Here is an 18,123-nt window from a genome sequence, read left to right on the forward strand (position 1 = left end):
CCTTGTACCAGTTTTGAATTGGAATTAGATTTTTATTTTTATTTTCCAAGAAGATCCTTAGAGCAAGACCAACTGCCATGAATTATTGCTTGCCTTATTTCTAGCATAGTAATTTTGACGAAGGAGACAAGAACGCATAATTTAGTAATGCATATGATGGAATTATCTCCCTGGGAAATTCAATGCTTCACATTGTCAACATTTATCTTCTCTCCTAAATTCTCCTTACTATTAAATTTTGAATCTTGGTCCATTTAATTAGGTACAAGAAGCTCAATACTTTCCAGGAAAAGATTTTGTCAACTTTCTAACTTGATATTATGTGCTTGTTTTTGTATATTTGGAAAGATCTACGCTCATTGATAAATGAAGGGTTGTGGAGTTGAGTGTGCTTACATTTGAGAGTTAGAGTCTCGAACTTGGATTATGGTGCCAATAAACATTGTTGAGTTTATTTCAAACAATGGAGCTGAATGAGACATCATAAACTACTTGGTACTGATGTTGTGATTACTAATTGCAAGCATTGAGTTGTATGGCTTTAGCGTCACTACATATCCGAAAAAAGAAAACATTGGGTTCTTCATAAGAATTCAGGACATTTAAAAGTTGGTGAACTATGAAAGGCTTGATCTCGCTCAAGGGTAAGTAGGCAGTCTAACAGGGGTTAGATGTAGCCTTAAATAATTGAGATTAATTTTTTGTTGGGAATTTGATTTAAGAAAAGAAATTTGGTGATTAATTTGAAAATTTAATCTTATGTTTTTGGTAAGTAAATTTTGGTTATAGATTTTGTGAGTGATTAAGAAATTTAAATAAAGAATTTTGATTAACGGTAGTTAAATAAACAAGAGTTTAATTTGGCCTATCACCGAAATTATTTTCTAAAATAAAATTTTGAGGCATTACAAATGGGCAAAAAGACGCTAGAGAGTTTTCTAAACACTGTCTTAGCAGTGAATATAACTTGGGTATTATGCGGCACAAGTTTATACTGCCCTCTAATCCTCATTGTCCGAAAATTCATGATTTCATAGCAATCACCGACCTCAATCTTTGAGGCTACCACTTCGTAATCAATGTCTGATGTAGAAGCTTCAACCGCATTGCTCTTATTATGTCCCAAAAAATAAAATAAAAAAAAAAAAAAGGGGAGAGAAGAGCAGAATTAAAAAGGTAATTAGCAAACAAACGATAAAAAAAACATTATTTTTTGATACAGAGAGGTTAAATTGGCACAATAGCTAAATAGATTCACTTAAAATACGTAAAATCTATAAAGCACTTTATACGCACAAAAAAATGAAATAGAAAAAGTAATATAAGAACATAAATAGAAATTAACAAACTAATAGATGAAAAAAAAAAAAAAAACCAATGACTTAACTATTACTGTTAAAATTCCTAATTAAAATTATAGGACAATGACCACTCACTGTTTCATCAACCAAGACACAGTATAGTGTCACGTATATATTTATGAACAATTCCAGGAATGTTTGATTTCCATATTCTACACACACAAAGCTTTATTTTGTCTGCTTTAGTGTAGGCACGCAATTCAGTAATAGGGGTCACCTTCACGGTTTCCATTTAACCTGCTCAAAGAGATTATAAATTTTATAAACTTAAGAATCATGATAAGACAAATTTGAAAACAAATATGGAAAAAAGGACTGATTTGTTTCATTTTTCATTCCTAATTCAGCAACCCATGAAAATTATTTCCAATATGACTGTTACAAAATCAATAACCACATCATAAACGTGTAACTTCAAAAACACGAAGAACTTCGAAAAGAAATAAGTCAACCAAAAACAATCAAAGAACTAAATTTGACAAAGAAATACCTTGAGAATTAGGACAGTAGCATAAACGAACACACATTAATAGATAACATACAATAATTATTATCAAACACACAACACTTTACGAAAGCAGCAAAAGGCTAACTAAAGAAGAAACCAACTATTACAAACACTAAAACATGGCTTACAAAAAGTGCCAAAAAAATGTCAATGACTTGTCCAGGAAGGAAAAAGCAGGGTGAAGCAGATAATCAAGTACTTTCCCACAATGCAAATGCATATACCAAAAAGAAAAACACTCAGTAAGTCAATTTTAATAAGTTAACAAAGAAACAAAAGACTTCTATCTTTTTCGGGTGACATAAGCATAAAGTCTTCTTTTTATTTTCATCCACAAATATAACTTTATAAACTGAAGAGTTGTCATTTATTTGTTTACGCTATGCACCACAGACAAAATTACAAATCTTGAACAAACAAACAATATATGGTGTTAAAAAGCTAAAAACTTGTAATACTCAATCGATAACAATATTATCAAGTTCAAAAGAAAAATGAACTTGCTTTATCAATCATAGGATTTACCACTTAAACATAGTTTGTTACAACAGGAACATGGACAAATTTAAACAAACAAATGCAGGTACTGTAGACATCGAAATTTCGGTGAAACAAATGTTCACCAACGCATTAAAGTTTTGACGTGTCAAGGCATACATGGCATACGCCACGTGTTGTACAAATTGTACACATGGCGTGTGACTCAACAAAATAGGAAGAAATACCCTTGAAGGATTAAACAAGTTTTTCTTCTCATTTTGGGCAATGACAAGGCAAGCACACTTCAATCCATTACGGATCAAAGTAAGTTTTTCTCATTTGGGCAATGACAAAGCATACACATTTCAAGTTTAAAATGGTGTTAAGTGGGAAATTAGGCCATAAGTTACACCACTCCAAATTTGTGAACAAGAAAGTTCCTTGAAACAAGAGACAAGAATACGTGCACAAAGTAATATTTTTGTGGTTTGATGATTTTGGGGTTACGATCTCTCTCAAATTTGGTCCTCTGATTCTATCTCCGTAAGTTGTAGATTTGTTGATCCAAGGGCCGTCGAGGCTTGATCTTGGATGAACAGTTGTAAGTTTCTTCAAGGGCCTTCGTGGCTTTGATCTTGAAGGTTGATGGAAGTTTCTTCAAGGGCCTTCAGGGCTTGATCTTGAATGTTGATGGATGAGCGGATCTTCAAGGGCTTTTGGGCTTGATCTTGAAGAACGGTTGGTTTTCTTCAAGGGCCGTTGAGGCTTGATCTTGAATGAACAGTTGGTTTTCTTCAAGGGGGCTTTTGGGCTTGATCTTGAAGAATAGATGTGTGGATTTGTTTGTTGATCCAAGGGCCGTCGGGGCTTGATCTTGGATGAACGGTTGTATGTGTGGATTTGTTGAGGTTGTTGATCTAAAGGGCCGTTGGGGCTTGATCTTAGGATGAACGGATGAACACTTTCTTCAAGGGCCGTCGGGCTTGATTTTGAAGAATGGGTGTATGGGTTTGTGGATGAGTTGTTGATCCAAAGGGCCGTCGGGGCTTGATCTAAGGATGAACAGTTGATGAATGATGAACACGTTCTTCAAGGGCCGTCGGGGCTTGATTTTGAATAATGGTTGTGTGGATTTCTTCAAGGGCCGTTGGGGCTTGATCTTGAAGGAAGATTTGACGAAGAACGAAGAGTGCTTTCTTGATCCTTCGGAATTCTTGGGAATTTGGATGCTTGAGAGCTTTGGAGTTTCAAAGCTTCAAGGATTTGGGGAATTCTCTCCCAATTTTGGAGTAGAGAAATGTATTTGTGAATTGGTTCATGCTTGATACCTTGATGGAGAAGCCTATTTATAGGCTTTGAGAATGAATCACCACCACAAAAATATTTTTTTTCCTTTCCAAGCACCATTGCCTAATTTTCCTACTTAATGCAATATTGAAATTGAAGTGGTGTAACTTATGGCCTAATTTCCCACTTAATACCATTTTAAACTTGAAGTGGTGTAACTTATGGCCTAATTTCCCACTTAATACCATTTTAAACTTGAAGTGGTGTAACTTATGGCCTAAATTCCCACTTAATACCATTTTAAACTTTAAGTGGTGTAACTTATGGCCTAAATTCCCACTTAATACCATTTTAAACTTTAAGTAGTGTAACTTATGGCCTAAATTCCCACTTAATACCATTTTAAACTTGAAGTGGTGTAATTTATGGCCTAATTTCCCACTTAATACCATTTTAAACTTGAAGTGGTGTAACTTATGGCCTAAATTCCCACTTAATACCATTTTAAACTTGAAATGTGTATGCTTTGTCATTGCCCAAATGAGAAAAACTTACTTTGATCCGTAATGGATTCAAGTGTGCTTGCCTTGTCATTGCCCAAAATGAGAAGAAAAACTTGTTTAATCCTTCAAGGGTATTTCTTCCTATTTTGTTGAGTCACACGCCATGTGTACAATTTGTACAACACGTGGCGTATGCCATGTATGCCTTGACACGTCAAAACTTTAATGCGTTGGTGAACATTTGTTTCACCGAAATTTCGATGTCTACAAATGCCCCCACTTCAAGGCGCGTCGTAGACATGTGCTTGTCACGTGTAGAAGATGCGTTTTGAAGTCCCTTAATGTAGATGTCAACCCAAGGGTCGTCGAGGCTTGATCTTGAATTGGGCTGGAAATTTCTTCAAGGGCCATTGAGGCTTGATCTTGAGTTCGACTGGAAGATTTTCTGGTTTCCTCCAATCGTTGATTTTCCTTTGTGCTACTCTTGAACTGGGCAGCAGGATTCTTTTGGTCTCCCTCGAAGGTCTGAACTTACTCCTTTTATCTGGAGTTCAATTTGATTCAAGGGTGGAGAACACTTCACTTTGAATCGGGCTTGTGATTTCTTCAAGGGCCATCGAGGCTTGATCTTGAATTGGGCTGGAAATTTCTTCAAGGGCCATTGAGGCTTGATCTTGAGTTCGACTGGAAGATTTTCTGGTTTCCTCCAATCGTTGATTTTCCTTTGTGCTACTCTTGAACTGGGCAGCAAGATTCTTTTGGTCTCCCCTGCAGGTCTGAGCTTACTCCTTTTTTTCTGTTTCTTTGTTCAATCTCTCCAATTCGTATTGAAGAGGGTTAGAGGATAGTTCAGCATATGCAGTTGTAGCTTGTCTCCACATGCTTCAATGTATCATTTTCACTTGCTTTACTTGCTCCCCTTTGCAGAAGTGGTATTTCCTTATGCAGGTTTAGCATCTTCTCTTTTAGTATTTGTTCCTGATGCAGGAGTTAAATGCAAACCTTGCATTTGAATGGACCATCACTTGGTGGCAGCGCAAGTTTGAGTGGAGGTTCCGACATATTGCTTTCTCTGTCCTTGTCTTGGCAGGTGAGAACAAGGGCAAAGGAAAAGATAGGGGAAAAGCATGATATGAAATACCTTTGCTTTCGCCCTTGATGATATGAGATACTTTTGCCTTGGTGTCATTTGTTTGCAAGGGCATTCTCGGAGAGGAAGAAAACTGAGCATTTTGAGATGCTTTGCTGGGAGTGTACTCTCGGAGGTGAGGAAGAGTTGGGCATTTTTTTTTTTTTGTTTGCAGGTCTGCCTTGCCATAAAAGATGAAGGTCGACATATATAGGGATTTCCCAATAGCAAGTGGTGGTACTGTTCTTTTACCCTTGTCGACAAACGTTTTGATCCCGCAAATCCGGCTTTTTGAAATAGTGACGACTCTTCGATCTTTGAATACGCCTCTTTGATTTCTGAACGACGCCTCTTCGATTTCTCAACGAGCGTCTCTTTTGACAAAGCTGCACGCGTTTTCTGAAAAGCAGAGAAAGCGCCACCGAACTTTGCGCTTGTCGGCTAAAGATGTGTAGCTGCGATGATGACCTCCACGTGATCTTTTGACAAAGTGGCACCCGTGCTCTGAAAAGCCGAGAAAGCGTCGCCAGCTTACGCTGGAAAATCCAGCTTTTGAGATTTGCAGAGCGATGTCTCTTCACTTTTGAATAAGCGGCCCTTCGATTTCTGAGCAAGTGCCTCTTCCTTTTTATAGAGGTATTGATCACCTCTAACATGCACACTTTGAAGGTTACTCATTCCTGAAAATCATCTCCGGCCTTTTGAGTTTTAACTCCATCCACCCATCTTTTTTTTTTTTTTTTTTTTAATGATGTGACTGTACTTGAAGTTTTGAAGTTTCAAGTTGCCTACGTACCCTTGGTTGAGGAGGGATCAAGTCATGACGTAGTTCAAATGAGTGATGGTTTTGATGATGATTTTGCCGTACACAGTTTATGTTCTTGCGGGCCAGGAGGGTTTGGTGCCGTTTGCAGTTTCAGCTCATGCAGGCAAGGAGCGTTTGGTTGTCACCTTTTAGGCTCGTGCGAACGAGGAGCTTTTGTTGTCACCTTTTAGGCTCGTGCGAACGAGGAGCTTGTGGTGTCGTTTGCAGTTTCAGCTCGTGCAGACAAGGAGCTTTGGTTGTCGCCTTTTAGGCTCGTGCGAACGAGGAGCTTTGGTTGTCGCCTTTTAGGCTCGTGCGAACGAGGAGCTTTGGTTGTGAATTTGTCAAATGATCTTAGAGAAGCATTCCTTGCAATCTTTATAGTAAGGAGTCTTGACTGAGTGATTGAAGAAGTCTTTGGGGAAGAAATCGCGCATCGTGATGGCAACGGACGATCTTTGTGTCATAACTTCATCATCCTCAACACTTTCATGTAGCTTTGAAGGTTGACGATAGCTGCTTTGCCCCCTTTCCGATTGGTGAACTTGTAGAGGAGACCTATGTTTCTTGTGCATTTTCTTTGGAGTGACATAAGTCCATCCTTCAACTTCACTTGACTTGACTGACATGGTTTTGAAGCATGCCCCCAGCGGTTGAGGTGAAGATTTTGAGTTCAAAGAGCAAGAAGTGACGATGGTATAGTTTGACTTCACCACATCATTAAGATCTAGCTCGATGATCCCTTTCTGAGCCAACTTCATGATGAGATCTTTTAGCACAAAGCACTTTTCCGTCGGATGACTAATGAAGCGGTGGAATTTACAGTACCTTGGACTGTCAGTACGGTTCATATCTTCTGGCCGTCTGCACTCAGGTAGGTCGATCACCTTTTTGTCAAGCAAGTCTTTCAACATGGCAACCACGTCAGAGTCGGGGAATGGATAAGTCTTCTCCTCAAGCTCCTTCAAAGTGCGTCTACGTATCTCTTGATCACGAAAAGCTTCGGTTTGAATCGCCTTGCCTCGTGTATGGATTTTGACTGGAGTTGTGTTGACCGTCATTGCTTCCTTGGTGGGTTTCCACGTAGCCTTATCCACCTCTAACCCTCTTCAATACGAATTGGAGAGATTGAACAAAGAAACAGAAAAAAAAGAGTAAGCTCAGACCTTCGGAGGAGACCAAAAGAATCCTGCTGCCCAGTTCAAGAGTAGCACAAAGGAAAATCAACGATTGGAGGAAACCAGAAAATCTTCCAGTCGAACTCAAGATCAAGCCTCAATGGCCCTTGAAGAAATTTCCAGCCCAATTCAAGATCAAGCCTCGACGGCCCTTGGGTTGACATCTACATTAAGGGACTTCAAAACGCATCTTCTACACATGACAAGAACATGTCTACGACGCGCCTTGAAGTGGGGGCATTTGTAGACATCGAAATTTCGGTGAAACAAATGTTCACCAATGCATTAAAGTTTTGACGTGTCAAGGCATACATGGCATACGCCACGTGTTGTACAAATTGTACACATGGCGTGTGACTCAACAAAATAGGAAGAAATACCCTTGAAGGATTAAACAAGTTTTTCTTCTCATTTTGGGCAATGACAAGGCAAGCACACTTGAATCCATTACGGATCAAAGTAAGTTTTTCTCATTTGGGCAATGACAAAGCATACACATTTCAAGTTTAAAATGGTGTTAAGTGGGAAATTAGGCCATATGTTACACCACTTCAAGTTTAAAATAGTATTAAGTGGGAATTTAGGTCATAAGTTACACCACTTCAAGTTTAAAATGGTATTAAGTGGGAATTTAGGCCATAAGTTACACCACTTCAAGTTTAAAATGGCATTAAGTGGGAATTTAGGCCATAAGTTACACCACTTCAAGTTTAAAATGGTATTAAGTGGGAAATTAGGCCATAAGTTACACCACTTCAAGTTTAAAATGGTATTAAGTGGGAAATTAGGCCATAAGTTACACCACTTCAATTTTAATATTGCATTAAGTGGGAAAATTAGGCAATGGTGCTTGGAAAGGAAAAAAAATATTTTTGTGGTGGTGATTCATTCTCAAAGCCTATAAATAGGCTTCTCCATCAAGGTATCAAGCATGAACCAATTCACAAATACATTTCTCTACTCCCAAAATGGAAGAGAATACTCCCCACACACCAAAACCTTGAAGCCTTAAAGTCCTAAAGTTCTCAAGAAAATCCCGAAGAATGGAGAAAGCACTCTTCATTCTTCGTTAAATCCTCCTTCAAAATCAAGCCCCGATAGCCCTTGAAGAACTTCCACCAATTCAAGATCAAGCCCCAACGGCCCCTTGAAGAAAGTGTTCACCATTCATCATCCATTCATCCTAAGATCAAGCCCCCAACGGCCCTTTGGATCAACAACCTCAACAAATCCACACATCCAATCGTTCTTCAAGATTAAGCCCAAAAGCCCTTGAAGATCCGCTCATCCATCAATCTTCAAGATCAAGCCCAAAAGCCCTTGAAGAAAACCAACTGTTCATTCAAGATCAAGCATCGACGACCCTTGAAGAAAACCAACCGTTCTTCAAGATCAAGCCCAAAAGCCCTTGAAGATCCGCTCATCCATCAACCTTCAAGATCAAGCCCCGAAGGCCCTTGAAGAAACTTCCATCAACCTTCAAGATCAAAGCCACGAAGGCCCTTGAAGAAACTTACAACTGTTCATCCAAGATCAAGCCTCGACGGCCTTTGGATCAACAAATCTACATCTTACGGAGATAGAATCAGAGGATCAAATTACAAAGAGATCGTAACCCCAAAATCATTAAACACAAAAATATTACTTTGTACACGTTATTCTTGTTTCTTGTTTCAAGGAACTTTCGTGTTCACATGTACAGTTCGGAGTTACATATGATAAAAATTAGCATAAATTAAAAACTAAACACCTCAGACGATGATACGAGCAACCTTGGGAGTTAATTTAGTATGAAACGTACAGTTTGCAAACGTTAGTAAAGCTAATTCCTCAGCTGATGTTTAAAGTGGGAAGCGCTTGAAAAATAAAACAAAAATTTGATCATCATTAAATGGAAAGAAAAACCAATAGAAGGACACAATTTCACAACCAAAACGCTTGATCCATGCTAATTATAAATAGGTGCACATACGCTTTTCTTTCGTTTTGATACAAATATGTCTCCAGCTATTTTTACAATCTCTATAATAATTTATAAAATATCAATTTACAAATATTATGTCTCTTGAAAAACATACTAACACCAATCTCTCTCTCTCTTTCTTTCTTTTTTTTTTTTTTTTTTTTTTTTTTTGTGTATGTGTGTGTGTGTGTGTACAAATTAGGTCATCATTCCATTGAAATACACCATTTCTTCTGTGTTTCCTTTCTTTCATTTTGCCACCACTGATGGCAATCATTACTTACTCAGCCAATAACCCACAATAACACCATATGTCAAACACTTGACATCTTTTAAAATCATTTTCTTACAAACAAATACAACCATAAGCTTACCATTACCACGCTTATTACCAATAAAAGACATCTTATATTAAAACACCAAACAAAAACTAAACACAACACTACACATGACTTTCACAACACAGAAACATAGAAAATTTCCTTCAGCATAAGGCTTAAACAGAAAAGACAAAAAGACTTACCTTCAACACACATGGGTTCCAAGCCTGCACATAAAAGCAGCAAAAAAACGAAGTTCAGACTTTGACGAAACTTAAAACAAAAGGAAACTTGTAAGTTCATTCTTAAAATGATCATCCAGCTAAGTTATATAAATTTTGAACATCAAATTACTCAAACAAATATGAATTAAATCTCGCTGTCATCAAACCTATCACCTAAAACGAACACCGTGCTCAGAAAAAAAGATACTTAAATGAAGAACACTTTTAAGGATTCAAATAAACAACACTGCATCTCAAACATTTGACACTTATAAAACCTGCATGACCTTTAAAAAATCTAACCACTTCGTTTAAAATCAATTCTCTACAAAGTGCATTATAAAAACTTGGATTCCATAATCTACATTCCTGCTTTCCCCCTCAGAAGTCAGAGCAAGAAAGAAGCCATGTTTGAGTCAGTTCCAACTGTTAAATATTAGTACTTTCTCACAAAATCTTTATCTAAAATGAATATATAAATTTTCTTTTTAAAAAATGCTAAGCACAATAGTTAACAAAGAGGTAAATCTATCTTTTTTTACATGAAGAAAATAATACTACATTGTGATATTGATTAGCGATGATAGCTGAAGTAATATTGTCATACATTTTTTGTGTCGCTTTTTTATTTGAATAATAAATGTTAACATAAAAAATATAAAAAATTAAATACCCTTATGATCAATCTACTTGGATCTTTATCATGCTAGATGTTTCATCTACATGGAAAACATCTGAAAACTCGAGGTATCAAAGCTAACATTTTTAATCTAAAAGCCTAGAAATCATAAGAAAACAAATGTTGAGACGACAGTAATCTCAGTCAGCAATTTCTAACAAAAATTTGACCATAAAACTGTAAAACCATCTCTCAATCAGTACTTTTCATCTTATAAAGCAACTAAACTGTTACCAAGGCTTCAAATCCTTAGGAGAAATCATTTTTCTCCCAAAAAAAAATAAAAGGAAGAAAAGGTAAAGAAAAATACGAATACATGCATACCTCAATTATGAAAATAAAGAGGAAACCATTTTTCACCAAGCTCTTCCTGTCAAAAGGAACAACAAACTGCGAAAAACAAATCATGGATTCCCAATATAAAACTTCGTTCTTCATGTATAAATTCAAGGTGTGTGTGCAAAGCTACTCACTTTAGATTCAATTGGGGCTTCATAAAAAAATTATGATTAATCATTTATCTTATGGTGTTGAATCAGGACTCAGAACACACAAAAATAAAAAAATCCACCTCTGGAAAACCCCCAAAGAGAGAACGAAAAAACACTCACCTTTAACACACACAAAGCTTCCAAACCTGCACACAAAAGCACCAAACAACCCAAGATCAGCTTCCAACGAAACCAAGAACAAAAGCATAGAAAAAATTCACACGGAACAAAATTGAAAACCCATACCCAAAAACTTAAGACAACAATAAAACCCCCAAATTTTCAAAACACATACCTAAACAGGAAACCCATTCGCATAATTGAAAACCACAGAAAACAAAACCAAAGACCTGTAATGAGAAAGGCAGACAACTCACTAGGAGAATTTAGCTCTTGCAAGTTAAAAATCTGTCGACCCAATGCACCAACCCAAATAACCCATACTGGTTGATGAATTTTCCCCCCCAACAAAGTCACCGCACACCTGCAGACCCAAAAAGGAGCAAATGGTAGCAAAATAAAACATATCAAGGGTTCAAAAATGAAAGAAAACGATACGCGAGAGCAGGAGAACCTGAGAAGAACAACAAAAAAACATGAAAAGGGAAGGAAAAGAAAAAAGCAAAATAACCCATACTATTTATGGAATAGAACAATATAAACACTATTTCTAAAACTTTGTGGTATATTCTCCATATAAACGTGACAAATGCGTTATTTTCTATTACAAGCATGTATTTGTCATGTCTCACTAATTCATAAAAAATAAGGCAAATTAACGAAAAGTTCAAAAAAACTTCACTTCTCATAAAATGTCATTTTTAAAAGTATAATAAATAGTACTAAAAAAAAAATATAAATTTGATTTTTCGTTAAAAGTAAACAATACCAAAAATGTTTTGTTAAACCGTCCAGTTAAAAATATAGAGCGAGAGTGCCACACCAACAAACAACAAGCATTGCTATAACCTTCTCTCTCTAGGTGCGTCTGGGTTCCATGCATTCTCTCATCACCCCTCTTCCTCCTAATCTGCAAAAATCTGTCACAAATCTCCTTTTCATTTCTTGGAATTTGTTACACAAATTTGCAAAGAACTCTATCATCACCTTTCCCCTCATTTTATCTTCGAAAAATGTTACACACTGTCGCCATCAATAAAATGATTCAATTCAATCTATCATCAATATCATGCGTGCTTGATTTACTCTAGAAAATGGATGCATGGTTTAAATTCCGTACTAATTGAAGGAATTCTTGAGATATTTATGCATATTTTTCAAGATGGATATAAGACTAATTTCCTAGTTCGAGCCGGGCACTGGTTAAGCAAGAATCTAAATTCTTGTTCTGTAATATTGTCGATTTCAATTTGTTTTCATGGCCTCTGAGACTTAAATTTTCATTAAATTTGATACTTCTCATTTCAAAATCACCATTTGCTTCTTTGAGATCCATATAGCCTTTGTATTTGGGTTCGATTCTGGAAGAAGGTGGCTAACTGATTGTTATGGCGGAGGGAGAAGAAGGAGATGAATAAGTAGAGAGAGAAACGGAAAAGAGAGGATGAAGATGGTGGGTAAATGCTTCTTGGTTTGATTGAGGGGAATAGCAGGAAATAAAAGTAAATAAATAGAGCCTATTGGGGTCGGCTAGCAATTATCTCATAATATTTGTGAATTGGCTAACGGGCTTCGGTTAGGATCTGTTATGGGTAATTATGAAAAAAGATTTTATTGCGGATTGGGCTTTAATTCGGCTCATGCTTTTAATGTTTATAGGGCTGGTACATAAATAGAAGGCCTAATCGGATAAATGATTTCCGTGATGATAAGGTAATCGGAAAGTAATCCTCGTAGTAAAAAAATTAGGATTTAAACCCTTGTGGTGTAGATGTAGTCCGTTACCAAATTTAGTCCAAAAATGATTTTACACTAAATGTTCGTTAAATACAAAGGTAAAAACGTATTTTGATGCGTGACTCAAATTCCCTAAACTTTTCCTTGTTCCATTCCCCGACTTTGCTATCATCGAAGTTAGCTTGGTTTGCCTACACCCTCATTCACATTATCGAAGCTAGCTTCCTCATCTCCCTTGAGTGTGTGGAAAGACGAAGATGAGGGAGCTAACTCCAATATCCTTGAGGTCCTCCAATGTTAACATGGGCAATACCTCATCATCCACCTCATGAATTTCGAACACCGGCGCATACCGCCCTAACCCTAACCCATTGAGCCAAAACCTAACCCCATCTTCCCCACACCTTCCTCTTCCTTCATTCCCAATTCTATCCCCACTTGTCCCTCTACAATTCCAATCCCTGGCATCGTTATCCGACGGCCCAGATAGCTCAATACCATCATGGTTATCCCTACCCTCCGAAATCCTGGTCCTAATGGGTCTTCTACTTCCATGGTAAAGCAGCTCCCTTCCATTGGCATACCCATCCACACCTAAATTCTTCGAACTATGAATTGCCCATCCACACATCGGATAAACAGTCTCCGTGGTGATAAGTAATCAAAAAGTAGAGAGACGAGGAAGGAGACAAGGAAGAAGAAGGCATACGTCAATGTATATTTTACCCTTGCATATAACAAACATTTAACGGAAAAATCATTTTGAACTAAATTTGCTAACGGACTACACCACGAGGGTTTAAATCCTAATTTTTTTTACCACGGGAGCTACTTTCCGATTACCTTATCACCACGGGAACCATTTATCCAATTAGGCCTAAATAGAAGGTTAAATCTCAACTCTTTTTGGTTAAATAAAAGTTTATGGTTGTTTTTGGTTAAAAAAAAGTTGGCTCAATCTCTTTTTCATTAAAGCTTCTTTTGTTGTAAGGCAAGCCCTTGACGGCATTGAGCTCAACAACACTGTAATTCCGAAAGGAACAAACACTGTAATTCCGAAAGGAACAAACATTCAGATTCCAGTCCCAGTACTGCAGCAACAGCCTGAAATCTGGGGCTCTGATGCCCTTGAATTCAATCCGAAAAGATTTGAACATGGAATTCTTGGGGCTTGCAAGTGTCCCCAGGTTTACATGCCATTTGGATTTGGTCCTAGGATTTGTTTTGGGCAACACTAGTTGCGTGTCAGCAGTGTTTCTGCAGCAGTGTTTCTGCAGCAGTGTAGTTGCAATCATATGTATGGGTAGGGCACATAGATTTGAAACACCTGTGTTTCAATTCTTTTTAGAGCTGATTTTCACACACCATTTTTAGTTTTTTACTCACCCTTTTTTAATTTCTTTCATTATCAAACAAAAGCAACTGACATGGTACAGAAAGGGTGTGCCTGACAAACTAGTAAGCTTGTATGAATCAACCATAAATATGAACTTTATCCAACTAATAAGTTAATATTTCTGAAGCCCAATTATACCAATAGGTTGTTAGTGAAAGAAGGGTGGTGATCATACTTTATCAGTTTATTTATCCTTTCCAAACCTTACCAAAAAATTAGATGCTAAACTGCAAGGAAAGGTTAGAAGTAGATCCAGCAGTTTCTTACACGACACGATGACACGACACGAAAATAATGGGTTTCGGATTAATACAATAATTAATCGGGTCATCATTAGGTGACCCGTTAAGAACCCTTAATAATGGGTACTTAACGGGTATACACGCGGGTAACACGTGGGTAACCCGTTTTGACCCGTTAAGAAAAATAAATTCTAATTTGAAAGTTTAATTACTAAAAAATTTATTATAAAATACAATAGCCATATTGTATATATTGGTATATTCTATATTAAATATATATTTTTGTATTATTATTCTATTAAGTTAAAAAAACTAAGTTTTATTTATTTATTTATTTTTATTATGAGAGTTTCTTATTATCATTAATAGGATAAATTTTACTTAACCTGTTGTTGTCTAAAATTAAAATCAACTAGTATGGTATTAGTATAGGAAATAAGACATCCCTACAAGTATGAAAAATGTGAAAGAATATATAAACACTCGTGATTCATCATTCCTCCACGAGTAAACAATGGTTACACTTACATTATCATTTGGATTTTTAAAACCCTCTAAACCGTCATGAATAGTGTTTTTTATTTGAGTGTAAAAGTAATAAAATTAATAATAATTCTTGTAGAAGTGTAAGAAATGTAAAAAAAATAAAAAAATACAATCACTTGTAGTGACAAGCTTTACAACTTTCGTGAATGGGTCAACTTCGAAATCTGACACTATAATCCATAAACCTTAAATTTGTATTTAACCGTCAATTGTCGTTTAGGCTTTATTCTTTATATTGAATTTCATTTTAAAAATTTTCTTTTTTGAAAACTTGATCTTCTGGGGGATATAGGAAGATGAATGGTTTGGATCTTTGATACCATGTCTCGATATTTATGGTTAATTGAAATATGAGTCGATGTTATATAGTTTGTAGAGACTTTGTATACACCAAGCAATATTTTCACTAACGGTAAAACTCTGAACTAAATATCAACGATCCAAATCATTTATCTTCTTGTATCCTCTAATATATCATGTTTTCAAAAAATAAAATCTGAAAAAATAAAATTTGATGAGAAAAATGAAGCATAAATGTAAATAACAATCAACAGTTAAATTTTAATCTATGATTTATATGATTATAGTGGCACATTTCAAAGTTAAGCCTTTTACGAAAGTTGTAAAGCTTGTCATTACGAGCATTTATATATTTTTTTCTATATTTTTCACACTTCTACATTAATTAAAAAAAACGATTAAAGACTTTACTTAAACAATAACCATAGGATAATTGAGAAGAGAGTGCTAATGTAGAAAGCCTCACTGAAAATATCATCAATATAACTCTTGAAGATAATATATCAAGCCAAAGTTCCAATACTGTTTCCCATGGTGATTGATGAAAATTGAAGAGTTTGATTGTAAGAAAATGTGCAAGGTTCCAAACCTTGAAACATAACTCCCTTAATTTTGCAAATATTTTGAACATTTGATATTTTGTAATGTTCTATTGTTTTTTTTATTATTTATTATGCTTTTATTTTGGGTATGTAAATATGTAATACTTGAAAGACAAATGCGTTTTCATGTTTTGAATGTGATAATATGGTATGTATATACATATTTAGTATTATGTTTTTTATTTGATTATTTATTGGTTTAAAATATATTTTCCTTAACGAGTAACGAGTCGGGTCATATTATCTGTTAATATTATCGGATTGATTTCGGGTCGGGTTATTTTACCCGTTTATTTTAACGGATGTTACACGACACGACCCGTTAAGATATCGGATATGATACGAAAATGATACGAACACAGAAAATACGACACAAATACCAGGTCTAGTTAGAAGAGGCCAAAAACAAAAAGATGCTATATGTCGATTTAATCTAGCTAAAATATTAATATTTCTAAACTCATCAATATTACAATAGAACTTCAGACTCCATACTGCGGATGTTGCCACTTTATTATTCTTCATTTGTCTCTTCGCTACTTAATAAAAAAAAAAAAAAAAAGAGTTGTTTTTAGTTTGCCAAAAAATTTAAAAAGAGTTGTTTGAGTTTCGAAGAGTCCGAATAGAGATACCGAGCAGAAAAGAAAGAAAGAAAGAAAGAGGACGCAACAATGGCAGCATGGTACTATCGACGTTGTTGGGTGGATTTGTGATATTGTTTTTGTTTCTCTATGAGTCTTTTGCAACACCTGTGTTTCAATGTGTACATTGAAAGAAAAATGTAATCTAGATGTGTCTCTTTTTGGATGTAATTTGCAATGTGTAATTGTGTATGTTTTAAATTTTTCTTAGAGCTGATTTCCACCATAATTTTTTGTTTTTTACACATCCTTTTTAATCTCTGTTATTGGATTAAATAAATCAAATAAAAACAACTGGCATGATCTAAAAATGGTTAGCGTGACAAGCTAATAAGCTTAAATGAAGTCAACTTTATATATGAACTTTATCCAACTAATAAGTTAATATTTCTGAAGTCCAATTATACAAACAAGTTGTTAGTGAAAGGAGGGTGGTGATCCTACTTTATCAGTTTATTTGTCCTTTCCAAACCTTACCAAAATAATTAGATGCTAAACTGTAAGGAACAATTAGAAGAGGCCAAAAGCAGAAAGATGCTAATACTATTCATCTAGTTTTATTATGGTAATTGTAATTGGTTCTCTAAAATTCTCATTTTCCACTAACATTTCAACCAATAAAATTTTTGTTTCAACATTTTTTTATAATAATGACAACCATTTAAAGATCTATTTTAATAAGAAATAACATTTGACAATTCGGTTAGAAAAACATAAAATTTGACATAAGACTTCAGTTGCCACGTCATCCATTAATTTTAATTTGATTATTATAATTTGACGTTTCCTTTAAGATGGTCTCAAGTTTCAGCTATTTGGCACCTCTCTCTCTCTCTCTCTGTTTCTCTCTCATTTTAGAAAATATCATCATTTATTATTTAAATATAATAGTGAAAATTGTGTTTTTTTTTTTTTTTTTTTTTTTTTGAGAAAGTTCAAGATTCATTGATTCGTAAAATCGAAACACTTACATATCAAAGGATAGGATGCCCAACAGTGGGCCTTGATAAACACTTAGCTGGGGATTTCAATCCGATCTGAGGGAAAAAGAGCGTCCTGTACCAAATTCAAAGTTGCAATAACCAAACTTGCATCACCTTCAAACTCAACCATACTGGCTTCCCATTTTTGAGTAAACAGCACCGTCGCCCATGCTGCTTCCATCTCTGCGTGCAGGGGTGAGGTCACTCCAAGAATTTGCATAGCCATTGCCGCCACAAACTCACCCAAATGGTCACGAACAATAACTTCCACCCCGCTGATTCCTTCATTCTCCACCCAGGGCCCATTGAAATTACATTTAAGCCAATGATTCACCGGTTTCTTCCACTTCTGCCCCTCACGAGAGCTTATGAATTTCTTCCCATGCCATTTCTTGAACTCATGTAGCCAAGCTGTTGTCCTATATTGAATTTCCATGGTGGCATGACCTTCCCAGTCCATACGAATGCATTTCTTTCCTTCCAGATACTCTAGACAGTCATTAGCAATAAGTCAAAACTTTCTCGTGCCAAAGAAGATGCCTTGTTTGCCAACCAATCATTCCAACCATCTTGTCGTCGATCTCTCCCCTTGAGTCCCAACGGACTCGCAAACCACACTGCAGCAGCC

General features: G+C 35.9%; 1 long non-coding RNA gene across 1 annotated transcript; it reads right to left on the minus strand.

Moving 5' to 3' along the window:
• Positions 1 to 1,203: 1,203 nt before the first annotated feature.
• LOC125471565 lies at positions 1,204 to 11,527 on the minus strand. The gene is made up of 4 exons (XR_007253682.1): positions 11,306 to 11,527; positions 10,762 to 11,074; positions 9,738 to 9,761; positions 1,204 to 1,598 (listed from the first exon to the last, which is right to left on the minus strand). It is a non-coding gene; the product is annotated as an uncharacterized LOC125471565 (long non-coding RNA).
• Positions 11,528 to 18,123: the final 6,596 nt, after the last annotated feature.

This window comes from the organism of the source record quoted next, unplaced genomic scaffold (genome assembly GCF_019419815.1).
Source record: "Pyrus x bretschneideri cultivar Hongxiangsu unplaced genomic scaffold, Pyrus_bretschneideri_v1 Contig109, whole genome shotgun sequence".
NCBI classification, from domain to species: Eukaryota; Viridiplantae; Streptophyta; class Magnoliopsida; order Rosales; family Rosaceae; genus Pyrus; species Pyrus x bretschneideri.